Genomic DNA, 8,075 nt, shown 5'->3' with positions numbered 1-8,075 from the left:
ATTGCTGCTGTAACTGTATCGTTTATTGGTCACTGTGGGCTGCAAGTAACGCCTCCCTCGATACTCCTGTTGGAATAAAAATGTTTTCTTACAATGAGCCCAAACAATATGAGAACAAAATGTTGATTTCATATTACACTAGCAAAGTTATTCCTAAAAAATCTTTTTTTTCCCTCGCAAAATATTCCATTCATTTCAATTTAATAATGTTGACTCATACGTTTCTCATATTCTGCAATGAGAGTGCGACATGAGTTTTATACAGGGTACAAAAAACATCCTAACCATCCTAACATACAGTAAACTGTACCACTCTCCGTGGATGCTTCGTCACATAGAAATAGCATAATTTGATTATGGCAATTATTATTGTGGCAATTAGATGGACATTTGAAGAAATATATTTTATTTATCTTTTTATCACAGTTTATTACCAAAAGTATAAAACTGTAGAGATAGGGTTACCCAGACAAGAAGATCAAATAAATATTAATTCACTGTGAAACCTACAATGGAGGGCACAATTTGATTGCGAGAACTGGTGCAACATTTGTACTGTAAGTATAATTTTGAGGTACTTGTACTGAAGTGCTTCAAGTATATTTAGATGATGATACTTTCATTCTTTTACTTAAGTACTTCTTCCACCAGTGGAGAACACCCAGAGTGCAGGTCAGCATGACTCAAAAAGCGAGAGCACAAGTCCATTTTAATATAATAGGTTGTTCAACAAAGAAAAAGTGCAATTGTATAATGTATAATTCTTTATGCACACTAACATTTTGTTATGCAATTCGAAACAGTGGTTGTCAATTGCCAATATCAGCTGCTTGTAAATATCATATCCAGCTAACTGAGATAGTCACCTTCTCACCTTCTTATTACATCCATATATCCTAAACCGCTTCACTGTATAACCATGGTGCTCCCGAGGGCACACAGCAGGCTAACAAAAGGACGACGACACAAGTTCTGGATGTTCTCTGGCCTTCTATGATAGATAGCCTCTAGCCGCTGGAAAAAAAAAGGGAATAAATAATTTGACTGAAAGTGCAGCAAGCATTATAGAATGGGCCGATGCTCCTCTGCCTCCTACATCACATGCAGGATGTGGTAGTCTTATGCAGTGGTGATTCTCATTCTGCATTCTGAAATACTTATGCAAAATGTTAGCATTTCATCTCACAGGTAATGTATCTTTGTTATTCATTTATTTTTTATTATAATTATTGAAAACCTTATTCACCAGGGACACATTTTGATGCTTAAACTGACATGAATTGCCTCTTAACTGAATAAGGTGTCAAGAGATGTAGATTGTTGAGAAGATACAGATCAAATCTACATTCCCATCTCAGGGTGCCTACCGAACATTTTCTTATGCCACACTGTTTGCAGTTCATTAGCTGCCATATAAGGGACATTTCAAAGGGACATTTAGTAAATTACTGTGAGTGTGGTTTTTGTGGTATCTTGTTATTGGAAATGTATTCAACATGTGTGTGTGATTAACAAAGTATATATATTTGTGTGTATATATATATATATATATATATATATATATATATATATATATATGTATATATATATATTTATATGAAGCTTAATAAGCCCATACAACTAAGATTTTTATTACCAAATAAGGCTTAACCTCTCTTTCAATTAACTCCAATACAGTTGCAAAGTGCATCTTGCATGTACATTGCATAACAACAAATACATTTGTTTTTTCAACGTAAAGTGATGGAATCAACTTCTAATTGCAGAAATCAAATATCCATAACAAGTTCCTCAAAAAAATGTTAAATGATGTTACATTTATTTCATGTATAGCACATGTGTGTGTGTTCTTATACAGAGTAAAATGTGCAAAGCCATAGATTAAGAATGGTAACCGATGGAAAGCTCAAAGTCGGATTATAAATATTCATAGGCCAGGACAAATAAAGAGCTTTACAATCAGAGGAGGAATATTTCGAAGAAATTAGGGGTATACAAAGTTTTGTTGAAGAGATGTAATTTAGATAAATGAAGAGTGACTATGCTGTCTTGACAAGAGAGGTGAGAAGGTCATTCCACCACTGGAGAAGCAGGAGTGGTGTTCAGATCGGTGCAGGGAAGGGAGAGATGAACAGCAACAAAAAACTCAAAACAGGGATTGTTGTTATGAGAGAAAACTAATACTCAAATGTCGGCCGAGTGTTTCCGATGCACTTGGAGGGAAGCTGATACTTTTAAACAATGTAAACCAAAGAAAAGGGAAGAGCTGAAGGGCGCTAGGTGTGCCCACTTTGACGAGTTATTGCTGGTAGAAATCTTTGAAACACCTTGGGTCCTTTAAGGTTTTTTATTAATTTAAAAGCACTGCCTTACAGTTAATAAAATAGTGTCAAATTTGAGAGATTATGGCAAGTGCCATATTTTCTATTAAAACAAATCTATTCAGCAAACCTAGCTCTCATCCGTACTCCTTCTTTTTATGTATTCATGACGGTTGTCTGTAGAAAGTTCTTTCTTCAGCATCACGAAGGCTGGAACATAAAACCTCATAATATCTTTTTTCCTTTGTGTTTTCTTTCTGTATGAAATATTATGTAACTATGTTCCCCATGCTCACAGTCGGCACACTCACTTTGGGCCTTTTTCTCCATGCGACCTTGCTGGTCAGCTTTACAGCACAAACTCACAGCTTGAGTTTTTAAAACTAGTAACTCTGCCGCAATTACTCGCTGGGCTTTAACACAGAATAATAGGGCAATTATGTTGTCTTCCAAATCCTATGATGAAACTTGTTTTTAAAATTGTCAAGCTGGTAAAAAACAACAATATTTATTGTTTTTTTATTAACTGGAATGAAAAAAGGAAAGAAAAAACGTCTGTTTGCAAAAGGTGAGATGATGCACCAGAGTGTTTGAAAAAATCACATACAGCGTATTAATGTTGTAAATACAATTCTGGCTTTAAAAGAAATTGAAAGAGTGAAGGTCATCACAATGTTTTTCAGTTAAAGATGACAGCTTGTAGCTTCTATGTGCTACCAATCCTTTTGAGTGATGTGCTCAATGAGGCAACACACTCTCACATTTCTGCATTATGCTGCTGAAGTCCCTCATGCACCCTCCCTAACATCCGTGCACAATATTAATAATGCACGTTGACATTTTCCTAACAGAGGCATTTATCTCCAAAGTTTTATTTCTAACTTTTGCTTTCCTACCTGATCCTTCTGAGAGAAAGTATCATCATTATTGAAGCAGACAGTGTGCATTTGAGAATGCTTGTATTCAGTAGCTGTTATGAACACAGTTATGACTCATACCTTTATTTTTACGGCTGCAGTTTGTAATTACAGGTCATACAGATCACAAGATATTCCCAAATCATAGAAACTTGATTACAAACAGTGATGTGCTAATTAAGGCTGGTGCTGATCAAGGCTTTGATGATTTAAAAAAACAAACATATTTTTCTGATCAGTGTTACTGTCAACGAAGCAGAAACCTGGCAGCACGAAGCAGGTAAAAGAGATAATTCAGACAAACTCCTCTGGGGAAACCCACTCGGAGCTACATGCCTGCATGGTACACTATCTTTCCTTAAACCTCGCTGTTCTCTACCATTATTTTCATCTGGACATACTCACCATAGAGTAGCAATTTGTGTGTGTTAATAATGGGTTATGTAACAGCATGACAACATCAGCTCACAGCTAAAGGCAGAAAAGGATGCAACACTGATCAAATTATGTGCAAGGTACCTTCACTCAGAGGAAAATATAACGACAAGCTTTGGGAACATAACTGAATGCATTTACAGTTTACAGTCACAGGATATGCCATGAAACCACAGAAACGTATCTGTGTATACACGTCCGAGTTTACAGAGAGGAAACCAATTCACACAATTAAAACTGTGATTACGAAAACATGAATGAAACAGCTAAAACATTGTTTGCAAAGCACAAGTCCTTTTTTTGTTATTTTTACCAGATACATATTGGCACTCACTGGCAACTTCATTGGCTGCTTTTAGACATAGGTAGGATCTCTGTGTGCCCGCAGACGGAATTCTTTGAGGCATGTTACACAAGAATTTCTAAGCAAGCTGTAATGTTGTTTTTTTTATGTTAGGTTTTTTTTAGGTGTAAAGTGGCACAAGACAATTTAAAATGCCTTATTAGAACAGGAGCGAGGTTGGAAATTGGTGACTGAAGTTTCAGGCATTGAGCCAGTCGACTACTCGTGACCTCTGTTCCAGAGGCTGTGTGAATGTGCATGCTTGTCTGATGTTATTTATGAGGTGCTCATTGACAATAATTCACGAACAGGCGCCCGGAGGAAGGTCTGAGTAACCGAAGGGAAATCTGTGGAATGTAATGGAGTTTGAAATTTCAAGACTCAAAAGGCTTGGTTGTGAGACTGAGTCTCATTAAAAAAAGGAACTGTGTGTAAAAAGATATGCATTATGTTATGTGTACAGTGCTACTGAATTCAGATGTGACGGACAATAAAATTGATATATTATATCATACTTTGTGATATTTGCTCATAAATGGATTTGTCAAATCAGCACGCTCAACAATGCGTGTTGCTCTCTTTTTCAACATTGTGTATTGCATATTTCTTCGGTAGTAGCTTGTTAAAAGTTTCTTTAAAAAATATATTTCACTAAAACCACACATTTTTCATTGTAGAGCAGGATGCCAGACTTTTTAAGATTTGTTTTTACTGAAAGTTTCTGCAGATATCCCCTTAAAGCTCAGAATTAAGTTGAATTAGAGGAGAGAAAGCTTTTGCCAGCTTGTGGTACATACCTTGAACTCCCTTATGCACTTGCAGGCTCTTCTTTTAAATAGAGAGGAGAGATGGATAAATAAGTATATTGCTTGGTTGGTGAACAGGAGGTACGGAATGGGGAAAGCAACATGCAGGATTAAAAGGTACAGTATAAATTGGGTCACATTGCGCATGCTTGCAGAAGTTATACTTTTGATTCTTAATGTTTTATTTTGTACTCTTGTTTATCCATAAAACTTACATTTAAAAAAAATCACTTAAAAAGAGTCAAATTACCAGCCCATGATAATGTTTTGAGCAGTTCCTTTAAAATCACTCATGGTCACACAATGCACATCAGACCACTCCTCGGTGTGTGTGAGAGAGTGAGAATGAGGCGTTAGGAGAAGTAAATGTAGATTTGATTAGAGCAGACGGTAGGACATGTACAAGTGGTGGTGATCCCTCACCAGAGGCAAGGATTATGATTAAGAAAGTGGAATGTGATTAATAGAAAATACTGCTTGCTCATAATGAATAATTGGAGGTTATATCCAGATGGTGGTCTTGACTCATCCCCATGATAAAACTCAATGCTCACTTCAGCGCTGTAATGAGAAGATAAAATACAATCAGTCACTTCAAGAGAATATATTCAACAATTTATGTCTTTGTTATACTTAATTATTTGCCTAAAATAGAACTGTAATTATAACCCAACTAAAACATACGCCTCCTCCAGCTGCAGTATCGGTTGAAAACAAGTTCAACAGCTCAACAAATAGTAATATATCATATTAAGGCTTAACTGACTGGTTGTAATTGCCTATAATAATTCTGATTAATATTCAATGTGTAAAAGGACACTTTAATTGCACCTAATGCATGGATTATCTTTGTTAATCCATGCTTTAGATTAATTTTGTTCATCTATTCATTCATTTCACGCAGAAACAATATCATACAATGTATTTCACTTTAGAGCAGAGATTAGAGGGCACTCTCATGATTAACTTATCATAGTAACAGATATCATTAAGTACATATTGTACAGGTTTAATGAGAGCTTTATTTAGAAAGTTTGAATTACTTTCAATTGAAGCATTTCAATCAGAGATAGCAGTTATACACACAGTGATGTGTATGCTCTAAACCTGTGTGCCCTATGACACATGGACCCCTTCACATGTAAGACAGAAGAACAACATGCCAGATACTTCCCTTCTGAGCAGAAAGCAGCAGGCTTTTAGAGAGGAATGGGATGAAAGGACTCATGCTATTTTGTATTGTGTGATACATTTGAAAAATATATATTGTCTGTGGTTGGTTTATATAATATTCCTCCCATTTTTTGTCTGATATCTTTGATACGTTGGGACCTCTCCTTTGAAATCAAGTTTTGAGGGTTGCAATGTCTAGTTTGAAATGACTGACGCACCAGTAAACTGCAGCTTGTTAAAGGTTTAGCCAGCTCTGATTCATTCTGTTCTGTTGCTACCTCTTCTCCAGCCACTCCTTTCTGCCCTGCAATAAGCCCTTTCTCGCCATTCCCATCACCTGACCTTCCCCGCCCAGCGCCTACTCAGTCACTTGCTTACCATTTCCAACATCATCCTTGTAGTTTATACACTATATCGGCCCATCTCCGCTCATTTCCTGTTAGTTTGCATCCACCCAAGCCTTCCTTTGTTCTGCTGATCCACAATTTGATTATTCTCCGCCTGCCACCATTTTGGATAACTTTGCTTGCTCTGACAGCTTCTGATCTTTGGTTGTTTCGTGACTGAACTGTGAGGTGTGCTTTTGAGTGAACCTTGTGGTTTTTCTGAGCTGTTACACATAATTTAATAGGTATAACAATAAGTTAAAATACAATTTTAAGTGGCATAGCCTTTTCTTTACACCAGCAAAAGATGACTATAATTACTATCAATCCGTTTTTAGATAGAAAATTGATTTATCTGTCAGAAAACTTGCTTTCAAACACCTTGTCGCCTCTTGACTTTATAAGTCTCAACAGCCGGAGCTGACCACAAGCATTGCCAGCAGTAAAAAAACACATCCCAAACTACTGTCTTATCCAGAGCTTTTGTCTCTCTGCCAACAAGCTCCTCTTTTACTGATCAATAATGGCATCCCCACTCTACTTCAAAACGTTCAATTACTGTACTCTGCAACTGGTAGAAGTACTAGCTGCTAAAGGAGTCTGCTCTTTGCTGAGGACCAAAGGAGCCTGAGCAGTGCCGTAACGGAAACACATGAGGCCCCCCTGCAGAATAACCCTGAGAGCCCCCCCCCATATGTAATAGATAATGTATTGTCCGGCGGTCATTATCCAAAGATAAACGAACAGGACCCAAGCTTTTCTTTTGAGGGAAATTTATTCAATCAGAAAAAACAGCTCAAACAGAGAACAAATGTATTCCAACAGAAAAAAAACATATGCTAGGGCCTATCAAACAGCTCAAACAGAACATATGTTACAACAACATAACAAATATGCCTACATATAGTCGCTACACCGGTAGGCTACTTTCTACAGGTTTAGCAAATCTGTGTGCAAAGTCTTTAACCACGCTCTTTACATCTAAACTGCACGCACGTTTATTCTCTATGCTAAGGATGGCCAGACCTGACAGCCTCTCTTGTGACATGGAGCTTCTGAGATATGTTTTGATCAGTTTTAGCTTGGAAAATGACCTTTCTTACTTAACGGTTACTTTTATTATTTGGTACAGAGCCGTTGTCTTCTCAAAAGGGTTGCAGTGTTGTACAACGTGAAATGAAGTTAAACAACGATGTGGTTGTGGAGATAATTAAGGAAACGTTAAAAAAACGTTTTTTTTTTTTCCCGTGTCTGATAATGGGCGCAGGGGGTATAGTGAGAGCATAGGTTTAATAAGGTTAATGTATTTTTAAGCATAACACATAGACAGAGCAGTACAGCTGTCAAAGTATAATGTTAGCTACGTGGTAATGTTAGCTATAGCAAACAGTACAATACCCGTCTCTTCTGGCAGATGAGTGCATCCTTCACCAGCTGGTCGAAAAAGACTTGTAATTTTGGGAAGTTTGGCATTTAATTCAGAAATTTTCTGTTTTGAATGCCGCTTTTGGGCACCACTTTTAAATGTGCGTTTAATTTTTCCTCAAGAGAAATTTCCTCGTAGTTCTCCCAGAATACACCGCGGCCCAACAACCAGTCCGCGTAGCAGGAGGCCCTAGTGGTTGCCTGTTACGATTGCCTTTACAACTATTATTTAAAACTTATAAAGCCAGTTTAAAATACTTTTTTTTATT

This window comes from Cyclopterus lumpus, chromosome 14, assembly GCF_009769545.1.
Source record: "Cyclopterus lumpus isolate fCycLum1 chromosome 14, fCycLum1.pri, whole genome shotgun sequence".
Taxonomy (NCBI): Eukaryota; Metazoa; Chordata; class Actinopteri; order Perciformes; family Cyclopteridae; genus Cyclopterus; species Cyclopterus lumpus.
Note: the sequence above shows the minus strand (reverse complement) of the source record.